Source organism: Vulpes vulpes, chromosome 6, assembly GCF_048418805.1.
Source record: "Vulpes vulpes isolate BD-2025 chromosome 6, VulVul3, whole genome shotgun sequence".
NCBI lineage: Eukaryota > Metazoa > Chordata > Mammalia > Carnivora > Canidae > Vulpes > Vulpes vulpes.
In genome coordinates this window covers 74,065,910-74,091,706 of record NC_132785.1, presented here as the reverse complement: position 1 = coordinate 74,091,706, position 25,797 = coordinate 74,065,910, and the positions used below count along the sequence as shown (strand labels likewise).

Below are 25,797 nucleotides of genomic sequence, written 5' to 3'. Positions count from 1 at the left end.
CTCCTCAGAGCTATTTTTTGACTCAAATTCATCTATATGTTTGTTTTTCCATCATAGCGCTATCTCTTGTTCTATCAAGAACATTGATAAAGTGACATTACTTGAAAGAATTAGTAATGTCTTGAAGAATTTCTTCCAAGTCATTGACACCTACACTGAAGATTTTTAGGTTGGCTCTTTCTTGAGCTTACCAAAACTTATTAACAGAGAGTCTTCAGACAACAACTCACATACCTTTCTCAAACAGTCTTTGGGTTTTGTTGACTGAAATGTCCAGAGATAACATTGTCTGTCTAACCACCTGGACATGCATAGACAGCACATCTGTTCCCTGACAATAACAATTATATTATCAATTGTAAGACACATCCTGACTTCAGAGATGTTAAAATATACATAAACACACACACACATATATATGACATGTGCAAATGACTAATTATAGATAGCTATACAATTCCATCCCAGACCTCTATATAAAACTGTCCTAGATCTCGACTTGGATGACTCCTACATACCTCAAATGTGTTTATATTAGTTCTCCATTGCTGTTGCAAAAAATCTCCACCAACTTAGTGGCTTAAAATGACAGAATGTGTTATTTTACAGTTATGAAGGTCCAGAGTCCAACACAGGCTTCACTTGGCTAAAATCAAGGTTTTAGCCATACACCCCACATTTGGGGAGTTCTAGGTAAGAACCCATTTCTTTTTTTTTTTTTTTAAGATTTTATTTATTTATGACAGACACAAAGAGAGAGAGAGAGAGAGAGAGAGAGAGAGAGGGAGAGGCAGAGACACAGGCAGAGGGAGAAGCAGGCTCCATGCAGGGAACCTGATGTGGGACTCAATCCCGTGACTCCAGGATCATACCCCAAGCTGAAGGTGGCACTAAACCACTGGGCCACTGGGGCTGCCCAAGAGCCCATTTCTTATCTATTGCAGCCTGTAGAAGCCATCCCCATTCCTTGGCTTGCAGCCCCTTCCATCTTTAAAGCCAGCAGTGGCCCATCTTTCTCACATCCCTCCACTCTCTCACTCTCCTTGCCTCTTTCTTTCACTCAAAAGGACACTGGGCCCATCCAGACAGTCTAGGATAATCTCATCTTAAAATCTTGAATCACATCTATAAAGGCCCTTTTCCAGAAAAGATAACATGTTCATGGGTTCTGAGAATTAGAACATGGACTTCTTTGGGTGGGGCGTGATTCTGTGTACCACAGTGTACAAACTAAAGTCATGATACTCCTTCCTGATCCAGTGTGCTCCTCCTTCCATTGTCTCTTTCTCAGTAATTTAAACCACAGTCTATCAATTGCCCATATGAGAAGCCTGGATGTCACCCTAGGCCCTAGGATCCTTCCTCTTACTCATTTCCCACATCCAATCAGTTCCTCCTAAAAAGCATATTAAGTCTCTTGAGTTCTAACTGCCTGTCACTACCCGGGGCCAGATCCTCATCACCATCTCTTACCTGTTTCCCTACAAAGGCTTTCCAGCCAGTCTCCCCGTCACCAGATATGATATATCTCAAAACATACCAGAGTGAAATTTATGCACAGACGTTTTCCATCCTCTTCAGCATCATAGCAGCCGGAGAGAAGATGCACTCATAGTAAAATGCTGAAGACACATATTTGGATAGCACTTTACAAAACACTTTCACATTCTGACCACAGTTAGTCAATTCCATAGCCAGGTGAGTCAGGTCCTACTCTCCTTATCAGTGGGAGATAGTTACAGACTAAGGTTTTGAAACAAAGTTTCATGACTCTCAAATCAGCTTTCTACAGTGTCACCTCCTTACTCACTGTCAAATGACAGTGTCAAATGGCTCACTGTCATTTCAAATTCCACACATTCAAAGGCACTTCCTTCCTCTGGCTTCCCTGGTTCTGTCATTGAAATCCCGACCCCAGCCTTCACCCACCTCCAGATTTACCCTTGACTTTACTCCATCCTTATCCCACATCTAGCCGGACACCAAGGCTGGTTGAAATTTCCTTTGAATTCTCTCTTGCCTTTTCCCCGCCTATAGTCAGAATGTCCTATTTCCTTTACTGCTAAGCCAGTTCAGCTGCCTTGTTTCTAGTCTTACTTCATTCTCTGTATCACTGTCAGAAATAGAATCTGAAAACATTTTATAATATCACTCCCTAGGTCAAAATCCTCAGTGGACTCTGATTTTCTATTACACTAACCACTAGCCTCTTATAGCTTTATATTTTTTTTTTTTAAGATTTTATTCATTTATTCCTGAGAGACACAGAGAGAGAAGCAGGGACATAGGCAGAAGGAGAAGCAGGCTCTATGCAGGGAGCCCAATGTGGGATTCCAACCTGGGACTGCAGGATCACGCCCTGAGTGAAAGGCAGAGGCTCAACTGCTGAGCCACCCAGGCGTCCCTTGTGTAGCTTTAAAGCCCCATCGTAATTGGATGCCTATCTATCAAATTTACATAATTGCCAGCACACTCCAAACCCCTGTTGTAGACAGGCTGACCACCCCATTGACCACACTGGTTTTTCTCTCTGTGCATTTGCCCTTGTCAGCGTCTCACTTGGAATGTTTTCTCTTCTCCCTCTGCCTTTCCAAACCTTAGTCTCCTTTAATACTTGACTCAATTTACCTCATCTCTGAAGCCTTTATTCATTAACCAATCCTCAGGGATTATGGCCCCCTCTAATTTACCGAGCACCATTATGACTTAGTAATCAAATGCCTCACATTGTACATGTTGTCTTATGTACATTAGTCTTGTCTCCAACCAAACTGTAACCAGCTTGAGAGAAAGGCCTAAATTTTCTGTTTTTACCAGAAGTAAATTTTTTTTTTACTGGTTCCTTTAATTACCCCCAAACTAGAGATTCATCTGAGAAGTAATTAACTACTTTAGGAGTTAATCCAGCATATACTTTGAAGCAGAAGCAATTCTGCTTATTAGTTCAATTCCTTTTAGTATTTCAAACCATTAAGATATTGAAGTCTACTTGACAGTTCAAAAATTTACAGTGATTGATGATGGGTAACTGATAATAGCTGAAAACCCCAACTGAACCATCCACAGTTTTTGAAGAGGGACAGAATGTAAATAACTAGTATAAACTAAACACAACCATCAAGATAGTAAAGTCATAGACTATTTGATGAGATCTTCCTTGCTTGTCAAGTGTTGCATGAGACTATAAAGTTGGAGAAGATGGAAGCATTTGGAAGAAGGTCTGACTCGCCTCCCCAGTCACAGGGAACTCAGCAAGTTTAGGAAGGGTAGTATGCAGAACATAGTCTAATGATCAAATCAACATAGGCATAAAATGAAGGCAATGAGAATAGTGTTAAAATAAGATCTTTTTTTAAAAAAAGATTTTATTTATTCATGAGAGACACAGAGAGAGGCAGAGACATAGGCAGAGGGAGAAGCAGGCTCCCTGTGGGGAGCCCGATGTGGGACTCAATCCCAGGACCCCGGGATTGTAACCTGAGCCAAAGGCAGATGCTCAACCACTGAGCCACCCAGGTGTCCCTCAAGTAAGATCTTTTGATCAAGAAAATGAGAGGTTAATTTACAAACTGATGGAGTTGTTGCTCTGAAGACAGTCACAACACTGATTTACAAACAGTAACAGCACCACCAAAACCAACCTGAAAGCAACTCTGTAACCAGTATATCCAAGTGCAAGAGCATAGACTCCAAGACACCTTATAAAGATTTCTCTCTACATATTATTGATTTACTAGTTTTGAAACTTAGTTTTAAAGTCTAATCAAATAAGCATTGTTCAGGTCTTTCCAGTGAGAAGAGACAACTTTCTTATACAGTGATTTTCAAGACACTATTCAGAAAGCAGTACAACCTCTTCCTCTACAACACACACACACACACACACACACACACACACACACGCTACAAAATGTCAAAGTGATTAGCTGTTTGTACCCTAGATGCGGAAGAAGGAACTCCCCAGATGATTTTTAAATTCTGGGGCAATTACTACATACAGTTTCAAGAGCCAGAAGTAGGAATCAATCTGCCAGGCAACTATTAGGAATGGAATTGCTTCTGCTTCAAAGTATATGCTGGATTAACTCCTAAAGTAGTTAATTACTTTTCAGATCATGCTGTGGTGACACAGAGCCTAAACAGAAAACTGCTGCCACCCAGGCCTAAGGAGGCGGAAGAGAAGGAAGGTCACGATTTCTGTTATCTTTTGGACTGTGTCTAATGGGACTAGCTTAAAAGCCAAAGAAGCAAAAAGCAGGGTTTTGTTTGTTTTAGCCAAAAACAAAATAACAAGTCTTTTTTTTTCTTTAAGTAAATTAGTTGTTTAAGTGAATCAACTACTGGTTGTTTGATCATTATAAAGATTTTACTGGAATTGAGCTGCTTGTCAAAGACTCTGTAAGTAAGCAAATGCTTTGGTTGAATTACCTTTAGATCCATTTCGACTTTGATAATGGACTAAATTTTCCTAGTGGAAGATGATAGAATACCCAGTCCCCAGACTCATTTCACTTCAGAGGTACTTAACGGGAGGTGAAGAAAACACTGGTCTAAATGGAAAGATGGGGAACACAGATGGCATGTGGCGTGCCTGTATTGCTGTCTTCCCCCTTTCGGACCCAAGACCATCCCTGTTCCTCATGGCACTCTTAACTCCCACCAGGTTTGCACCTGGCTTCAGAAACCTTCTCAACATAGGGGTGTGGGAAACTGCTAGTGTCACGAGATTTCTCTGCCCGTGGTGCCCTCTGTTCTCCATCACACGCATGCAAGGATGAAGAGGTGGACCGGATGGGGAGTGGTGGGCAGCCAAGCAGAGTGCTATTGAGGATAGTACAAAGCTCCCAAAGAGGGAGGGGATCCAAGAGGGTTGCCCTCGGGGTTTCGGAGTTTAGGGTCTAATGAGCTCTTTTGCAGAACAACCTTAAGCAATCAGGGTGTGCTGAGTGGTGCCAATCAGGGCTTTGGTCATGTATCTGTCTACCTGGTGGGCTGATGTCCACGTGCTGATGGTTTTTGGGGCCTGACATCTGAGGCTTAGGTCCTCACTCCCCATTGGCCATGATAGGGACAAATGCTTTGTGGTTAACTGTCTTATTTAAGACATTCTGCAGAAGTCATTTCTGCAAAGACCGCAAAGCAGAATGTCAATGCGATCGTGTCTAAGTTGCATACAGGATGTTAGTGCTTTCTTTTTTTTTTAATTTTTTAAAAATTTTTTTATTTATTTATGATAGTCACAGAGAGAGAAAGAGAGAGAGAGAGAGAGAGAGAGAGGCAGAGACACAGGCAGAGGGAGAATCAGGCTCCATGCACCGGGAGCCCGATGTGGGATTCAATCCCGGGTCTCCGGGATCACGCCCTGGGCCAAAGGCAGCCGCCAAACCATTGCACCACCCAGGGATCCCTATTAGTGCTTTCTTATCTTAGCTTTCCTGACTCCATATTTTCTTGTTGGGGATCCTGGCCCTGACCACCTCACTGTCCAACCAACTCCTAACACTACTGGTCAAATGGACTGGACCTGGAGATGACACTTATTTGCAATGTCTAATTTAGAAAGAACATTAATTTGGGGGAAAAAGAAACAATTAGAAATAGACACTTATTTTCAGAGTCTGTCAATATCTGCCAAACCTATGGGGAAGAATCTATTTAGTTGTTTTTTTTTTTTTAAGATTTTTTTATTTGTTTACTCATGAGAGACACAGAGAGAGAGAGGCAGAGACACAGGCAGAGGGAGAAGCAGGCTCCATGCAGGGAGCCCAATGTGGGACTCAATTCCAGGGCCCCAGGATCAGACTCTGGGCTGAAGGCGGTGCTAAACCACTGAGCCACCTGGGCTGTCCCTATTTGGTTCTTTGAACCTAAATGGTTCGTTGATACCTCTGATGGATTTCAGTCTCAGGATACCTTGTCAAAATATGAAAATTGGGGACACCTGGGTGGCTCAGTGGTTGAGTGTCTGCCTTTGGCTCAGGTTGTGATCTCAGGGTCCTGGGATCGAGTCCTACATTGGGCTCCCCATAGGGAGCCTGCTTCTCCCTCTGCCTGTGTCTCTGACTCTTTCTCTGTGTCTCTCATGAGTAAATAAATAAAATCTTAAAAAATAAAAAAAAGAAAGTTGAAGAGGCCAAAGTCACCCTGTTCTAGCCCTCATTTCTATGACTTGGGAAACTGCATCTGATTTGAACCGTGTCAAGCTGATCATCCAGGCCTCTTGCTCCTGTGTTCTTCCTCCATCTCATGCTGCCCCTCTGCTGACCACGTGCCAGGCTCAACAGATATTTAGTGTCTTGCTTATATCGTCTGTGGATTTATATATAGATTTGTATATTGTATGACATATTCCTGCATGAAAATGATTCATTAGTAAACTAGCAATTTTATCAATTTGTAAAATTCTTTATTCTTTTTAAAGATTTACTTATTTATTTGAGAGAGTAAGAGAGAGTGTGTATGAAGAGGGGGAGGGCAGAGAGAGAGAATCCCGAAGAGATTCCCTGCTCAGTGCAGAGCCCGACCTAAGGGCTCGATCCCAGGACCCTGAAAGCATGACCTGAGCTGAAGGCAGAGGCTTAACCAGCTGAGCCACCTAGGTGCCCCAGTTTGTAAACTTCTAATCACAACTTACTTCAGACGTTAACTTAACAATCAAAAACTGTATAACCTGGTTTGAATAGCAGTAAATTTAGCATCTCTTTCTAATGTGGGCAGAAAGAAATTGAACCAGATTTCACAATGAAAATACCAGTTTATATAAATTCAAAACATAACAGAGATGATTAAATGATTTCTAACAGCTTCTAGGATTTCAGCATTTCCTATGCTGACTTAAATTTCTAATTAAAATGGAAGACTCACTAGTGTTTTTTTAAGGTTCAGAAATGTAATATTCCTGGGTCTTCCTAGGACCTACAGAGGAGGCAGAGCGCAGATCCCCTCAGGCTTCTCTTTCACTGAGAAAATGGCCCTGGCCTTGCCATTGACGTCTTCCTCTTTAAGCCAGAAGCAAAGATAATAATACCAACCCTCTGTCACATAAATAAGAGGCCTGCTACTTTATTTATTTTTAAAGATTTGTTTGAGAGAGAGAGAGTGAGTGGAGGGAGGGACAGAGAGAAAGAATCCTCAAGTAGACTCACCAGTGAACACACAGCCTGACACAGGGCTTGATCCCAGGACCCTGAGATCATGACCTGAGCTGAAATAAGAGTTGGCTGGTTGGTCACTTAACCGACGGAGCCACCTAGGTGCCCCAGAGGTCTACTACTTTAAACCAGCAGTTCTCAACCTTGGCTACAATTAAGACCATCTGCTTTTAACACTCTCGGCCCAGATCAGTTGAACTGGAATCTCTGGGGCTGGACTCCAGGCATTGCTATTTTTTAAAATTCCCCATCGTTTCCAGTGTGCAGTCAAGTTGACTAACCACTGACTTGAACCAAAAGGATGAAAGGTTACTGCAGGAGCATCATAAATCAGATGAAGGTCAGGCCCCAGACGCAGTTCTGAGAGCATCAGAGCCACACCCCAAACTGTCTTTCCTGTTTCTTGTGCACATCACTGTAAATTTAGCATGCTCCTCCAGAGTGTAAGCAATCCCAAGACTGAGGCAACAGATAGATAGATCCCAGTGTTCTGGAGCCAGCTGGTATTAATCTTGCAAGGTGCAAATGTGAGCATTTCTCATATTCCTAGGTTGAACTTGACCATGGTGAGAGTATTTACACCATGGAAATTGGCAAACTCTACCAGCTGGAGCTTGTTTTTCCCTAGAGAGGCAGTGATTAAGCATTTATCAACACTAAACTGAATAGATTTCTAGTCCCTGACCCGAGTCAAACCTGAGAAAGGGAAACTTAAAGTCACCCTTGGCTCATTAGCAAGTCTGACTTTATAATATTATTGCTTCTTTAGTTGTTGGCTAAGAAGAGGGGGGAAGAGGGGCACCTAGGTGGCTCAGTTGGTTGAGCTTCCAACCCTTGATTTCGGCTAGGGTCATGATCTCAGAGATCCAGCCCTGCATCAGACTCCGTGCTCAGCAGGGAGTCTGCTTAAGATTCATTCCCCCTGCCCCTCCCCAAACACCACTGGCTCACACTCATTTGTGCACACTCTCTCTCTTTAAAATAGATAAATCTTTAAAAGGGGGGGGGGGCAAGTAAAGTCAAATAGCAAGAAAAAATTAGTAGTTCACTACTACCATTATGATCCTAGTAGCTTCTCTGGTAAGTAGGAGAGGATAGCAAGAATTTAACATAGCCCAATAGATCCCTTTTCCTTATTATTTCTGTTTAAGTATCTGTTATTTCTTTATTTTATAAAATTTTTTTTGTTATTTCTTTAGGTAGAAAACTAAGGTAAAGGAAAGGTAGATAGTTACTGTAGTAGTTATATTATAGTATAAACTGCTCTAATATAGACACTCCAAAACACAGTGACTTAGACCAAAAAACAAATGGTTATCTGTCATGGAAATTTCCATAGGTAAATGGTCCAAGGCTGTTATGGGAGTTTTCACCTCTGACTACTCCCAGCTCCTGTCATCACATCTACATACCGACCAGTCAGAAGGGAAGAGGGAGTAAGGGGAGCACATACCTTTTCCATTAAGGACACAACCGGGAAGGACTTATATCACTTCTCATACCCCATTGGTCAGAACTTTGTCTAATGGCCACACCTATAAGGGAGGCTGGGAAATGTAGTCTTGACTAGGCAATGTGCCCAGCTAAACCTCAGAAAATTTACTATTAAAAGAAAGAGGTGGGGGGCAGCCCCAGTGGCTCAGCAGTTTAGCGCTGCTTCAGCCCAGGGTGTGATCCTGGAGACCAGGGATCGAGTCCCACATCAGGCTCCCTGCATGGAGCCTGCTTCTCCCTCTGCCTGTGTCTCTGCCTCTCTCTGTGTCTCTCATGAATAAATAAATAAAATCTAAAAAAATAAAAATAAAAGAAGGCAGTGAGGGTGAATATACATGGATAAGTAGAAGACTTTGCCACACCATCCTACTTGTTGAAATGCAAATTTGTGTGTTGTTATGCTGGAGGTAGAGGCTTAGAAGGACAGTACTTTAAAACGTTTTACAGACTACAATATCTTCTTAGGGCTTTCAAGTCCTGACTGTACCAGGAGCTTCCTATGTTAGTAGAAAACATCATCTCTGGAACTTCACTGGAGATAACTTTTAGAGTTTATTTTAATGAACATGTGTGAAAATACTGTGTATTATAAAACTTGGTCATAGACTTTCGAATATAACATTTTATGTGATATATTTTTGGCCCAAAAAAAGACCGTTTTATTAGGACTTATGAGAACACATGGGATGTTTTTGCAATCACAACCTACAAAACTGTAGCCATAAATATGCTAAATGTAAATAAGTTGGACTTAATGTAATTTCCAGTCTTTCCCTCTCCAAATCACTTTACAGTCATCACACTAATCTTTCTTTAAAAATCACTTCTTTCATAGCACTCTTGTGTTTAGAAACCGTAGTGCCTAAGTTTTAAAGTCAAAATGCTTTTGCTTGGCATTGTAGGCTCCGTGTACCTGTGCTGGAGTCCTAACCAAACACGTATGACAGAAAACACAGAACTGATCAGGAACTTAGGAGACTTGGATTCTAGGTCTAGTTCTCCCATTATCTAGGTGGCTGACATTGGACACACCCACATTCTGACATGAGATAGAGCTGACCCTGAAACTAAGATTCGAGATTGACTAGACCAGCAAGAAAAAGAGCCTTCTTTAAAGTAGTTGTGGAGATCAGCTTCTCACATTATTTTTGATGATCCCTGCCTTTTGGTGTGCACCCCCTTGTCTAATCCCTTCTCCTGGAGTGTGGGCTGTACCTAATGACTTGCTTCTAACAAAATACAGCAAAAGCAATGGGATGTCACTTCTGAGATTCAATACAAAAGAGCAGGCTCTTTGCTCCTATTCTATCTTTGGCTTTTCTGGCTTTCTCTCTGATGAAGCAAGATGCCATGTTGTGATCTGCTCATGTAGAGGCCCATGTGGCAAGGAACAGAAAGCAGCCACAAGCCAGCTCCCATGCTGTGAGCAGCACTCTTAAGAAGCTTGAATGGCAAGGAATTCATGCCTCTAGTCAACAGTCTGCTAAGACCCAGGGCCTGCCAACAGCCATAGGAGGGAACTTGGAAGTACATCTTCCCCAGGGTCGAGCTTTGAGATGACTGCAGTTCCTGCTGACACCTTGATTGCAGCCTCTTGAGAGGCTTTCTCTGAGCCAGGGAATCCAGTTAAGCTCTGCCCTAGTTCCAGACTCCCAGAAGCTTGTGATAATAAAGATGTCGATGTTTTAAGCTACAAAGTTTTGGGATGATTTGTTACACAGTGATAGGTAATGGATACAGTAGTACTAAAGACCAAATATCATCTGAAAATGTAGGGGAATTAGGAAAACATTACTTAGAAGTTAAAGCTATTAAAACTGAATTTAATTTTTAAAATCACATGCACAGTACAAGGAAATAAAAAATTAAATAAACAACGCCAATAAGTCTTGGTCTAGTGACTAAGATTTATTCTCAAACTTTGGCCTTCAAAGGGACATGTTTGATCTTCTAGAGAATGACTATTGTTCTGGCATAATATAAAACATTGTCTCCTCAAAAATTGGAAGGTAAAAGATCTGAAGAAAATGTTGGTAGGTAGGCCAGAAATTATTGGTTTCAACCAATTTCCCAAAACTTGTGATGAAAAAGAAGAGGAACCTCATTTTTATGAATATTATAGAGCTGCATTGGCCAGTATACTTGTGTGTACTGTACACATGTGATTTTTCATATATACGTTAAAATTAATTAAAACTGAGTAAAATTTAAGATTCAGTTTCTCAGTCAGACTATCCACATTTCTAGTGCTCAAAAGCCTCAATAGCCAGTGGCCACAATATTGCACAGTGCCAATATAGAACACCTCCAAAATTGCAGAAGGTTCAATTGGGCAGCTCTACTATAAAATGCTTTCATGATTCCTAAAACCAATGTTTATGAAGTCTGTTTCACTATTGTTCTCTCCACATACAGTTAAACCAGTATAAAATGTCAAGTGTTCCTGGCTACTCTGGAGGTATTGGCAGCTCAGCCAAACTAAAGATATTCTGAACACAAACTGAGTGAGGATAATTTATGTTCTAAAAAGCATTAGAAGGCTGGTACCATAAAGGACTACCAAAGACTCAGTCTGAAGGTGAGCCAGTGGGAGGCACCACTTCTGATACCAGTTCCAAACACAGGCCAAATCCCATTATCGCTCTAGACTTTAGTTTCCACATTTGTCAAATGAGAACAAAGGCGCTGACGATCTCTCAAGTTCCTTCAAGCTCTAAAACTCAATGACTATACAGCCATCAAAAAGAATGAAATTTTGCCATTTGCAACTAGGTCAATGGAACTAGAGGGTACTATGCTAAGTGAAATAGTCTGTCAGAAAAAGACAAATGCCATATGATTTCACTAATAGGTGGAATTTAAGAAACAAAACAGATGAACACTGCAGAAGGGAAGGAAGAATAAGATAGAAACACAAAGATAGGCAAACCAGAAGAGACTCTTAACTATAGAGGACAAACTGAGGGTTGCTGTAGGGGAGGTTGTGGGGGGGGTGGGTGGACAAGATGGGTGATGGGCGCAAAGGAGGGCACTTGTGAGGAGCCCTGGGTGTTGTATGTAAGTGATGAGTCACTGACTTCTACTCCTGAAACCAATACTACACTATGTGTTAACTTGAATTTCGATAAAACTTGGAGAAAGGGGCATCTAGGTGGCTCAGTCGGTTGAGCCTCTGCCTTTGCTCAGGTCATGATCCCAGAGATTGAGTTTGCATCAGATCAGGCTCCCTGCTCAGCGGGAGGCTGCTTCTCCCTCTGCCCTTCACCCTGCTCCTGCTTTCTCTCTCTCTCTCTCTCTCACTCCTTCTGCATAGCTCAAATAAATAAATAAATAAATAAATAAATAAATAAATAAAATCTTAAAAAAAACGGAGAAAAAAATAAGAGAATAGAAAAAAACAAAACAAAACAAAACCCCATAACTATATATGCTACTCTAATGAAAAAACTGACCTGCGGAAAATATTTGATGACTCACAGATGCAGGGTAGGAATCCTACAACTGGTTTTAAACTGCCTCCTTCAGGTTCACCCAGGTGTCCAGACTCCTTTCTTCTACCAGGATGATATTAGGGCAAAGACAGGAGAACGGGGGAGGGAGTAGGATTGCACCTAGGGAGTTCAGCCACCTTCCTCTAAAGATCTGGCCATTCCTAACTCCTAGTCACCTTCGGTATCCCTCAATAGGTCTTGTGAGCCCTTGGGAATTTTTTTCATATCATGTGACTGCCATAGACAGTCAGGCCAGGTGGTCTCTCAGTGCTTTCTCTACCTAAGGATATTTTGCCACCATTTCCATTGCCCTGGGGTTACTTCATGTTGTGGGCTAAGATGCTTGAGCGTTTCCTGAGCTACTAGGTCTTGGAGGGCAAGAAACAAGCCCTTGTACCTAGGATTGTCTCAAATTTATCTATTCATTCCAAGTACTCCCTACTCCCCATTGACTCTTGGGTCTTCAGGTTTGTCCCAGGGTGGGGGTGGGGGAAGGAGCTCCCACATTCATACTTGACCTCTTGCCCTTCATCTCACTTCTCCTTCATGTCTAACCAAAAATGAGTTTTCACCTTACCCTGCCTTTGTACACTGTTTTTAAGCAAACTTTCCTTTTACACCCTCTAAAAGAATTCTGAAAGCTTTCACATTTTTAGGTTGACATCTGAAACTTTTTATCTCAAAATTTAATAGTTGAACAAGATGTTATCTCTGGTGTATTTTACATTGGATGTGTGCTCTAAATATATTTTTGTTGAAACCTTAGAACATTCGATTTTGCTAATTCAATGTATGGAAAATAACCACACAGAACCTGGCTGGCAAAGTCACTTTTTGTTATCTAGCCAGTCAGCGAAATCAGCCATACTTTCTGTCAGGACAAGTCTGGATTTTATTTTTCAATTTAAGTCAATGTTTCAATATAAGTCCTCATGACAACCATATCACTTCTGAATTCTAAAACATAGAAACAACGATAAAATAGATGAGGCACTTAGCCATGGATGACGCTATAGCTTTGTGAGATGAGCCCCCCCCCCCCCCCCCATGGCCCTTAGTATTTTCCTGGGAGCTCACCTGGTGTTGCTCTCAAAGAACCTTCCCTCAGGGGCATGCATTCTCCAGTCATTTGGTGACCTAGAGGTTTTTGTACCCTTAGGCAATGTATTATTTTAGGATTCTGGACAATGAGAGGTAGGCTTTTCTTTTGTGAAGGAGAATACTTTTAAAAAGCAGGGTAATCTGCAAATGCTAAAAGCAGGGTAATTTTAGGAACGAATACACATGGAAGTTGACCATTTTGAAAACTGTTCTCTTAAAATTCCCAGTGACCATGCATCCCTTAGCAAATCTTCGTGTACTCCCAGAGCGACACACACAGCAGGGTGAAGACCAGAACATTCTAGTGAAGTTCTGGGCTCAGACCCCTGAGCTTTACTCTTTAAATGTTGAAAAGAAACTTTTTGAATTTAGGCAAAACCCTTTTTTCTCTTAACAAAGCCTAGAATTATCTTGCTGTGAACTTAAGAAATCTAGTTTGACACTCCAAGCTGGGTAATGACTTTGTTCTACTTAAGTATGCAGCCTTTCTCTGAAGTAGTCAAACCCATTGATTCAACGAGTGAGGGGTCATAGGACAACACCACTTATGGGGAATGAAAATTACTTTGGTTTAATATTTCAAGGGCATCATCTTTCCTTTTTCTTTCATTTGGAACAGGGATGAAACGGACTGAGTTGTTACAGAGCAGAACCAAAGGCACGGAGGCAGATGCAGATTGGGAGCTGCTCTGAGGCAGGAGCAGAGCTGTGGAAGGCGGGAGGAGGCCTCGCTGGGGCCTGTGGAACACAAGCAAGATGGAGCCTCCTCCCTCAGTTTCTGCCAGGTGAGGGTCCAGGGCTGTGACCAGGAGTTTGGCAAGTTCTGGTCTTGTGGTTAACGCCAACTCTGGGGGTCCGCCTTCACTTGTTCAGTGTCCATTTCACAGCAGATCAGTCAAGGCTTAATGTCACCCACAACTCTGATTTTCACTAAAAGACAAGGAGCTCTTAACATCACAGGGAAAAAAACCCCCAAACAAACCAAGTAACAGTCTCATGGTGCGCTAGGGAGAGAGACCGCCAGCAGCCCCTCTCAGAGATGGCTGCGGGGGTCCCAGCTCTCTCAGCTTGTGAAACGCCCCCTCTTCTCATCTTTCTCTGCAAAGCTCTCTCCCATTCCCCTCAGGAAGAACAAAGATTATCCCTCTTGTCTTATACAGAGCACTGGGTCTGCCCCCTGGTCTTGGGGGCTCACCACACCCTAGTACCTTTAATATTCTGTATTTCTCCAAACTCTCTTCCCCTCCCAGATGGAATTCTGCTGTCATCAGAATTATCTTGTTATACTTGGAAAGTACTGAGTTTCCCATTCATTAAGTCTGGGTGAGGGTCTATCAGAAACCTCCAGAATGGATTCCAGCACTGGCAGTAAGAGGATGGTAGTGGGAGAATTGGATTAGGAAAGTTTTACTGTTTCTTCTACATTAAAACTCTTGGACTCAACCCTTCAAGCTGAGATTTTAAAAAATGAAAATAATATTACTATTGGTTCTACTATTAATTCTAATTCAAATAGCTCACCCATCATCTAGGGTGTCCATCATCTAGAGAAAAGCACTGCCATTTACATTTTGGCATACATCATTTGAAACTCCAGATTCATACAGTATTATTTATTTACTGACTTACTGTACAAAAATGGGATTGAAACCTGCTGCTTTATAACCTGTTTTTTTTCCCCGGTGAATATATTTCCATGTCAACAATTATGAGCCTACATCATTTTTAATAGCTACAGAGATTTCTATGGCTTATTTAACCACCATCCTATTGTTGGACATTTAGGTTGTTTCCAGTTTTTAGATCATGCTGCAATAAGGATTCTAGCACTTAGCTTTTATAAAGAGACTTTCTAAAGTTTGCCTTCCCTGAAAATGTTTGAAAGTAACCACTTATGGAAATCCATTTTTCCAACACTTTCCTAAGTTATTTAAGATGCAATTGCAAAGTCATTTTAGAAGATGGTGGTTATTGGGATCCCTGGATGGCTCAGCGGTTAAGCATCTGCCTTTGACCTGGGGCATAGTCCTGGAGTCCCAGGATCGAGTCCCACATGGGGTCCCTGCATGGAGCCTGTTTCTCCCTCTGCCTGTGTCTCTGCCTCTCTCTCGGTGTGTCTCTCATGAATAAATAAAATAAATAAATAAATAAATAAATAAAAGAAAAAGATAGTTATCAAATCAATACCATGTTGTTGTATCACTAGGTAAAGGCAACTCTTAAAAAATTTAAATAAAGGCTTTTCTTTTGCATACACTCCAATGTAATATGCCATGTTAGAAAATATTTCCTGTAATTATTATTGGTAAACCTCATAAGGATAATTTTTATCAATTTGCAGCTCATTCTATCACTCCAGGAAAAGTTGGAATAATCTCAATCTCCTACAGGGAAATCCAATTTACATCAAGTTATATATCCATGAAGAAACAGCTGGACTATGATCCAAATGACTGTAATGAAGCTGATGATATTTAACAATAAAGTTTTCTGTAATTAAATTGAAGTGAGCTCCAAAAATTCTACCTAGAAAAAAAACTCTCAGATGCCCTCAAATCTAATGGCAGGATTTCCTCTGGAAAGAGAATTTTCTCTGTTAATGCTTTGGGGTTGGTCCGTCTGAGTTTGTATATGACCTGGTGGCTATATTAGTTAGACATACCTTTCTGGGTCCAAGTATCAGAAATCAGTTCATGCTAACTTAAGGTAAAATGAGAAATATGTTATGGGAATACAGAGGTGTCTTGTCAACGGGATCTTGAGGAGGTTCTGACCCAGGACCTGGAAAGCTGCGTAGCCACTCTGGCTACCCAGAGAAGCCACTGCTTCTCTGTGCACGCTGCCTCCTTCTCTTTGCTTATGATCTGGCCTCTCCGGAGTCTCTGCTGTGGAAAGGGCTTGCCCCACAGCTCAGCTTCACTTACCTTTTACGTGTCTAGCTCTCCGGAGAAGGCAAGTCAGCTGATCTTTTGCCCTTTCTCTCCCAGTTCCAAATGTATAGAAAAAGAAACTCGGGACTGGGTCAGATGACTGCCCCTTTCTCACTGTGGCCTGAGGGCCAGAGCCATCACACAAGATGGGTGCCTGGGAGGTGGTGATGGAGTAGTCATGGTGAGTTGGGAAAATGCTCCAAAGTATTCCCTCTGAGTATGATGAAACTTGTGAGAGAGGTGAGTCCTAGAGAAAGTCAAATGATATTAGATGATAGGTCTTGATTATAAACTTGGGAATAAACGAGATGGTGTAATTTTTAATTGTGTGAGTAAGGAGGGAAAGACAAGCAAAGAATCCTGAGGAATCTGACATGAGGGCTGAGCAAGGGAAAGGGAACCATTTCTCCCAAAATAAACCTGACTCGGTAAAGAGAACTCCAGGAATGTGTCAAGAGCTGCCAAGGGCATTTGCTTTTCATTTCTGGAATTTATCAAGTTCACTGCTTGTTTCCCTCAAGGGATTTTTCTAGATCCTTTGTCTGCTTCCCTTTCCACCTGGTGTAGGTTTTATAAATTTTCCACCTTGATCAATAATGATGCAGTTGTGCTTTCTGTTCTGGCATTTCTTCACACAGGGATGAATCCAGGCTTGAATGGGACCTTGAAGCTCACATGATAGTGGAGGCCATTTTAAGAAAAAGAATACAAAATTGTGGATACAAAACAAGGTATGCAAATATTTATGTAGAATGAAAACAAAAATAACAATCATTAGAAATTTTTAAAAGTTGAAAAATACTACAACATCACAAGATCTAGAAAGTCATATAAATTTTTTAAAAAATTTACTCTTTTAAGTACCTCTAAAATGCGTTTCCCCTAAATTTTTTACTTCATAGTTTTTTTTATCACTGATTCATATGATAATGAGTTTGCCATATCACTCTTCGTAAATAGGTATTTTTTCTTTCCTCTAGCATACTTGTTTAAACTTTAAAAAATTGGTGATTTAGAAACTTTTCTTTAAGCTTCACAACAATTATTGATGATGTCGTGTAAATATTTAAGATTGTTGTCAAATCTGGGAAAACTGTCAAGCTTCTTTCCTCTTTGAGCTGTAAAATTTGGAAGAGTTTTCCATAGACCAGCTTCTGGCTCCATATATTTCAAACCTGCTTCTCCACTAAACACATGCATCCAGGGCTGGGCTCTACAGGATGCATTCATGTTGCAATATAGCTTCTGTCTCTGTACTTTTGTGTTAGGAAGCTCACACAGGAGAGGTCAGCAACTTTGTGCGGGGGCTGGTCTTGAACAGGCTAGTTACCAGGGTGGGAGAGAGACAGGTAAATGTGTGTCTTAAGGTAGGAGAAGGGATGGTAGGAACTTGAGAGAGTTCCTGCTAATGACTTCAGATTTTACCAGGAGACAAAGGTGGCTGTGAGAGAAAGAGAAATTAGGGGCAGGGTTGTCAGGTTTTAGCAAATAAAAATATATGACATATTAAATATGGCAGGGAACATACACTAAAAATTATTCATTGCTTATCTAAAATTCAAATTTAACTGGGCATTCTGTATTTTTTCTTACAATAGATAGTAGACCCTTCAAGAGAAAAATGAAGCTCTGGAACAGTCACTGAGAGAATGGAAGAGCTAACCAAAGATTAGTGCAAGGAGGGCCCAATTAAGATTAGACACCAGAAAATTCATGGGGGGCGGGGGTGGATCTCTAATGGAGCTCAGACATTCAGGTGCATTGGGATTCACACAGCCTGTGATTACCGAAACAAGGTTTAATGTAGATGATAAAGGATGGGATTCAACTAGGTTTCTCATCTCTTTATGCTTACTATTTGTGCTTTCAATAAAACCAAGGCAGCAGAAATTTTAAAAGAAAGATGTACTGATTATGGATTGGAATCCAAATCACAGAATATGTTAACATAAGAATATTTTATTCTACACTTCCCAAACATGCCATAATATATTCACCCAAAGCAATAAATCCCAAGCTGCACAAGCAAATTATAAACAAATGATAGAAGCTGAAGTTTCCTCTCAAAAGAGGCTAAGGAACAGATAATTTAGAAAGAACAGATTTTATTGGAACGTCAATAGTTTTCATGACACAGATACTTAAACTACTCGTTTTCAACATTCCCATATAAAGAAAATTATAAAAGGTTTTTTTGTTTTTTTTTTAAGAAAAGATAATTTGACAGATGGAGTCTTTTTATGGGATCAGTAGAAGTGATAAAATTGAATAAATTACCAAGATTTTATCTCCATTTCTGTAATTCTCCCTAAAGATTTAGAGGTGGCAGATTGAATCAACTGGGAAATAAATTTGCATGTTTATAACATGTCTAAAACAGGAATTAAAGACAAAAAACTTCTCACTTGCTTTCGAGAGTGGTTTGTCTTGAGGAAACCTGCTCTTATGAGATCACACATTTCCTAACCAAGTATCAAGGTTCATCAAATGGAAACGTATTGCAAAAGGTACACAAGGTTCAGTGAACAGGGTAATGCCTATTATTATCATTAGTGTTAAAGAAAAATAAAAATAATCATGAACTGAAAAAAATTGAGGCAACTTAATTGAATTCTAGGTAATTTTATATGAGAGGATTTACTTATGCAGGCTGGACTAGATTTTGAGTAAAGTTGATCCACAGTATTTGGCTCACAAGATAGCCGCAAGATAGATAGCTTTTATGATACCTGAGCTGTGTGACCACATTACAGAGCCCACAGTCCTGACTGCCCCGTAAGGAGCAAGTGCAGAAGGACCCCTGCCTGGGTGGTGGTGGGATGTTTTATGCACAGTGTATGTGTCTTACTTCAAGAAAAGCACCTAAAGAACACATGCGCCTCCTTCTCCTGAAGAATCCTTAGTTTTACACATCCAGCGGCTTTGGCTTAGACCAGAAAATGAATGAGAAAAGGCGGTGGGATGTACAGTTTACATCGAACCGTGGGAGATGGTGTCTGGAGAATCTGCCAGTTGTGTGCCCCTCACCTGACAGGTGAGAATCATAAGACCTAGGGGGCACAACTGACTTCTTCAAGCCTCATACACTTACTATGTGAGTGGCAAAACTGGCCCAATAGCGAGTCAGACAAAGGCTGCAATGGGAAGCCTTAGTAAGTGGAAACATCTTTGAGGGCCTCGTCCTAAGTCCTAAGTCAGCTGGCATTATCATTTTCCATTGGTTTCTTGGCATTCTCTAATTCAGGATTTACATAAGGAATATTCTGTGTTCTGTAATTATTTTTCTTTTTCGTTTGAACTCGTTCCATAAAAACAGCTTTCTGGATGTACTTTATTTATGTACCCATTGCTAAGAAAAATCTGCAGTAGGCAAGGAGTCATGTGGAATGGATTCATCAATTTTTTAAAAAGCAGAAAACCAGCTCTTGTTTCCTGGTATATTTTTGGCTGCTCACCCCTCTCCTCCATTTGCAAATGTTTGCCTTTGTTCTTGTCTTAAATTAATTTTGTAATATAAACAGTGAGCACATCAGAACATTTAAGGATTCTTTCTGCTTAATGTATTTAATAGTACTGCTCTGTGTTTGAAGTGGGACCCCTCTTATCTCCCAACTAAATCTATGGTGGGTAAAAAAAAAAAAAAAAAAAGTTTAGAATTTCTTTTCCTCTTGGGTGTTTTCCCTCTTTGTGTAGGATTCCAATTCCAAATTAGTGTGGTTGCTATGTGTGGAAGAGAGATGTCTCAAGAGAATGTGGCCCCAGGGGAATTGGAAAGGAGTCAGTGCATCCAAAGTAAGCACACTGATACCGTCTTTGAGGAAACATTAAGATATTATTTGGATAAAAGATGGCCCTAGAACAAACATGACGTTGACTTGGCTGGAGGGAGAAGCTAAGAAAACTTGTAACTACAGTTCTCTTTTCCTTCTTCTGCCAAGAGCAGAGCATATCTGCTGGCCAGCTCACCTGGCTGAAGGCACATCCTGCACTCATCTGGAGACCTCCCTGACTCCACTTGGCCTGCCTGGCCCATGTTTTCGATAAGGGGAACTTTACTTTTTCTCTGATCGAGTGATAGAGGTGAGGCGTTGGAAGTAGACCGGGCATAAATCCCGGCACCATTGCCGCTCAGCGGTGTTACTCTAGGGAAGTCACTTGACTTTTCTTAGCCTCTGTTTCTGCAGCTCTAAAACAGGGATCATAATTTGAAACTTGGAGAACTGCCATGAAATGAAATGAAGCAAAAGATGTAAAGCACTTAGCAGCGTCTGGCTTAGCAGAGGTGCTGACTATGTGCCACCTGCTCTTGGGCCTTCCTTGCCCAACTCCCCTGTTGGTCTGCTCCACTTCGTGCCAGGTTCTGAGAGCAGCCTGCTCTGTCCCCCTTTTCTTCTTTTCTTCTCGTTTCAGTTCCTGGTCCTAACATGGCCTTTCTCCAAGTTTAGTATCACTTGGTATTGAAGGTGTTCCTTTGCTAGAAATCCTATGGATGTAGGCTTCATTTTTTTGCCCCTCTTCACCTCTACTGCATTCTGACTTTGTGATCCCATCTGTAATTGTGGCTTTGCCTCATTCATAGTGAAGACTCTTGAATCAACTTCCTATTCCTATCCTGACTCCTTAGGCCAGTCATTGCCCTCACAGTTCCTAGATCTGAACTGTTAAGAGGAAACCATACTATCTGCAGTTAGGCATTTTGCAGACACAGCCTGTGAATGCATATTAACGTTACCTGTTTTTTGAGCATGTAGTAGATCTGCGCTTCTGCACCAGAATACATACTGGAGGGAAAAGATGTGGTTCCTGCCCTCAGGGACTCCTGGGTCATAAGGGGCTCCAGTGCCAGTTACATGCATAGTATCACTATAAACCGGTGTCACTGAAAATAGAAAGATATTTCCATATAAACACTGTATCACTTGTCCTTTAATGCTATCAGTGGAGGCGAGAATAAAGCATTGGCAGTACTATCAAGTGAGAGAAGATAAAGGAAAGGAAGGAAAGAAAGAAGGATGGACGGGAAAAAAGATTTATGAACAGAAAAGAAGGAGAGAACCTATGAAGGAAGAGAAAAGTGGGGGGGATGTATGATATACCATGGAAAATCTCAGAACCTTGGTATTCTTGGTAAAAAAAGAAATGTCACAGAGTTGAACTATGAAATGATTGTTTCCCCTAGCGTTTCCACCCAGCTGGGTTATACTTCTGCCTAGAAAATTCTAGGACCAGCAACTTGCAGATGAATACTTCTAGAGCCCAATCCATGCTGGACAGTGATAATATTTAGAAGATTCATCTAATAATATGTAGAATCTAAAATTGCTTCCTATTTTTTAAAGATCTTTACAAATTAATTAATTAATCAATTAATTATTTGATAGAGAGAGAGAGAGCACAAACATGCAGGAGAGGTGGAGGCAGAGGGAGAAGCAGATTCCCCACTGAACAGGGGCTCAATGCAGGACTTGATCCCAGGACCCCAAGGTCATGACCTGAGCTGAAGGCAGCCACTTAGCCCCGGTGCCTCTAAAATTGCTTTCTATTTTTTTTTTCCCCTCATTGATTTTGGTTCCCCTGTGGGGCCTTGAAGCTAGCCCATACTTCTTTTCCTGACCTTCAGAACCTTTATGATTTGGGCCCTTTCTAGCTCTTGCATTCCTTGTACACTGTGTTTGCTAACACCCGGGCCACATTCCTTCCTTAGAGCCTTCTGATGAGAGTGCCTGTCTCCTGCTCTTTGCATGCATGAGGCCCCTCACACAAATAGATGAACATGAGATCTTTGAGGTTTCAGCTCAAGTGCCACCCTTTCTGGAGGCGACTTCCTACACTGCCATCACTAAAATTGCCCTCTCTTGGAAGGCTGAATTGGATGACATTTAAAAAAATCTGATGGTAAAGCCCCTAGAAACCAAGTCAAAAGACCAATAAAAAAACTGGGAAAAATATTTGCATATTACATATTGCAGGGATAATTTTCCTAAAATAAAAAAGATGTCTATAATTCAGTAAGAAAAAGACCAATTAGGTTATTGGTCTATTGTAAAAACAAAACCAAACAAAACCAAAGCAAAGGATACAAACAGTTCAAGTAAACAACCCACATATGCTGCTCAAATATATGAAAAAGCACCCCCCCCCAAAAAAAAAGGAAGAGAGAGAGAGATACAATTTTTCATCTGTCACATTGGCAAAGATAAATAAATAATAGTATTACCAGCAAGGGTATGAGAAACAGGTACCCTCAATTCCTACTGTTAACAGTGTATGCTGGAACAATTTTTATAAAGGTAATTTCATAATATTTATCAAAATTAGATATGCACAAATGTACCTTTCACCCAGTGATTTTAGTCCTGGAAATTTGCCCTACAGATATGTTCCTGAATGTAGGAATTAATGTATGTACAAAAGTACTCATGGCATTGTTTTATATAATAGCAAGAAGCTGGAAACAATATATGAATCTATCAATATGGGAATGGATAAGTAAATTATAGTGCATTCATACAATAAAATAGTATGAAGTTATTAAAAAGAATGAGGCAGATCTGTTTGTGGCTCTGTAGTGCTGTAAGTGCATTTCATATTAGCTTACAGACATTTTATATCTGCTACTTTGTTTTTTTTTTTAAAAGAGAGCCCCTAAAATTCTATCAGCTTCAAGCCCCACAAAATCTGGATATACTCCTGGCCCCAATGCACTTGGAGACAGACACAATCCTGTGGGTAACAGAAGTTCGTTCTACAGTATAAGGTGGAAGAGGAGGGTATGGAGGGATGTGGGGTTGGAGGGCATGGCGGAGAGGGTTGGATCAAAATGATCCAGTTTGAAAAAAAATTTACAGGTGATTCTGGTATGCTTCCCTCTTTGAAATGCACTACTACCCTGTGTTCAGCCACAATTCCCCAATCCTGCATAGCCACCCTTTCTTCCTCTTCTCCTTTAAAGCTCTAAAACCACTTTCACTCTCAGATGAAGACTAACCTTGCAGCTAAAGCCCAGACGGCCTTTGTCAAGCCTAGTTCTCTGGGTCCTTAAGGTGCCTGAAGAAGGTGGACCAGCCATGCAAACTCCAGAATTGTTTCCTCTCTCGGATTTTCTGACCTCTAACTTGAAACACAGCTACTATTCACCTCATGTTTATTAAAAAAAAAAAAAAAAAAAGGCAATATGCTGAAGTTCCCATATCATTCTCTAAGCCACTAAGTCTTCTTATAAGCAAGCAGCCTTTAAACAGTTCTTATCTTTTAAAAATCACCTGGGTATTCACTTTCTCTTTGTTTCCTTTTTGCCAGTTGTCAAACACGTGCTGCTGCTGGGAAGGTTTGGAGAGATTTTGAGGAGCATGGGGAGTAAACCATATTGGCAGGAAAGACTATGGTCTCATAAATCAAGAAGTGAAGTTATGTGGGCTTTTTTTTTTTTAACCACATTTTTAAAAAAAGGGAATGAACAGAACTTTGAAAAATGAAGGAGCACTCAGGAGTAACTCCACTGTATTTAGTAAGACATGATTCCATTTATATTCCTAGATTTTCCTCCTCCCTCCTTCCTTCCCTTCCTTTCTTTTCATGAATAAAATGAACTAAAAACACTCTATAAAGGTTTCTTTTTTTTGGTTTTAAATATTATTTTGTGGTACCGCCCAGGCTCTGTGTTCATCAGAGTTGCATTCAGACTTATAAAACAAAGACATCTTCAGGCAGTCCCCAAACTAAAGATTCCAACTCAAATCTACAATATTTGAGAAAAGCAATTTATGTTTTACAAATGAAATTGGGGTGCCTGGGTGGCTCTTCTGGTTGAGTGTCTGACTCTTGATTTCAGCTCAGGTCATGATCTTAGGGTCTTGGGATGGAGCTCCGCATGGTACTCTGCGCTCAGCGGGGAGTCTGCTGGAGATTCTCTCTCTCTCCCTCCCCCTCTGCCCCTCCCTGCCCATGCACATGTGCCCACTCTCTCTCAAAATTAATAAATAAAAGTCTTTAAAAATTGAATGGAACCTGAATGCAGTTGAGAGGGAACAAATGAGATGTGGCCGAAACCAGCTACTCTCAATCGGTCCAGGAAGTTTTGTCAAAAACCCACAGCCTGCTCCCCTTCCCTTGCCAGTAGGAGTCAACACTCAGAAGAAAGCAGATACAGAGTGGGCTGAGACAGCCACCAGCCAAGTGGCTGACTCAGTTCTCCAGTTAGAGAAAAGAGGCCACTTTGGTGGGGATCACACTGAAGAGGCACAGGCCTGTTTTGAATAAAGTCTCGGCTCTTGAACCAGGAAGCCCATGAAGGTAGGCACATCAGCAGAGCTCCAGAAGACTCTCTGCCCTGTGATAAGGACCAGAGAGGGGGACACAGCACCAGAACTCTGGCATTAGCCTCCCATGGTTCTCAGCAGCTTGTCACCGAGAGAAGCTAGGGAGTGACAGCCACATCCGTACTTGTGTTTCCTACAGCTCGGGCAGCTGGCAGGGGCCTGGGGGACTCCCAAGGCATCTGGGAACTAGTTTGGGATTCCAGTGTTCCAGAGGTTCCTGTGAAGGTCTGGAATGGGCCTCCATTCCAGAAGTACATCAGAGGCCTCTCAGATAAGATGACTAACCAAATGGGGCGATTCAAAAGGCATCTTTTTCTACTGATAAGAGCTAGACACCAGGAAGGATACCTGGATATGAGCCCTTTGGAGAGAAAAATAAGCCCATGTTGTTGGGAGACTTGACACCCACTGGTCCCATGCCAGTCCAAGCGCCGGGGACTCACCACAACTCCTGCCAGAGCCTCTACCTGCCTGACTCCGCCATGCCCGGCCCCCCACATTCTCCGCCCAGCTGCCGAAGCCACCTTTTAAAAAGGGAAAATGAAATCACGCTCCCTCCACAGCTGAAAATTCACCAGCTCTTGATCTAATTTCATACATAAAAAAAAAATGAGATAAAATCCACGGAGCAGCAAACTTCTGTGTACAGTGGGCCACTCAGTATTTTAGGTTTTGTCTGACAGGGCAGCTGTTGTGCTGTTGTCCTGCGGTGGTGGGCTGTGCCTGCGGGAGACAGACAAGTCGCCTAAGGGAAGGAACACAGTTAAAGGAGATAGTTCCTGTTGGTGACTGTCACGCAAGTGTGGAAGTTGACACAGATGATATACAAAGAATGGGTAAGGCCATGTTCCAGTAAAACTGCATCGGGCCCCCAGGCTGTACATACCAAGTTCTCAGTCAGAGTCTTTGCATTAGCTCTCCCTTCTTCCTGGAATACTTTCTCTTCAGATTTGTGCAAAGATGACTCTAAGTGCTAGATGACTCGGGAAACAGATGAAGAGTATACTTGGAGACTCAGAAAAAAAAAAAAAGCGCTAAAAATGAGAAAGTATTTTGGAAAGAATTTGATTTTAGATATTTTCCCCAGTGGGGATGCCTGGGTGGCTCAGTGGTTGAGCGTCTGCCATTGGCTCAGGTCATGATTGTGCAGTCCTGCTTCTCCCTCTGCCTATGTCTCTGCCTCTCTCACTGTGTCTCTCTTGAATAAATTTAAAAAATCTTAAAAAGAAAAATTAGATATTTCCACAAACGTATTAAGTAGTTGTCATTGGGGGGGGGGGGTGATCAGAGCTTTGTTGACCTTCTTCACACT

The 25,797-nt window shown here is 41.4% G+C and overlaps 1 long non-coding RNA gene across 1 annotated transcript in view; it reads left to right on the top strand.

Moving 5' to 3' along the window:
* Window positions 1-19,815, top strand: part of LOC140599352 (uncharacterized) — a 50,065-nt gene extending 30,250 nt beyond the window's left edge. The window contains exons 2-3 of the long non-coding RNA XR_012002132.1: window positions 13,857-14,022; window positions 16,806-19,815. This is a non-coding gene — a long non-coding RNA (uncharacterized lncRNA). The remainder of the gene's footprint in view (window positions 1-13,856; window positions 14,023-16,805) is intronic.
* Window positions 19,816-25,797: the final 5,982 nt, after the last annotated feature.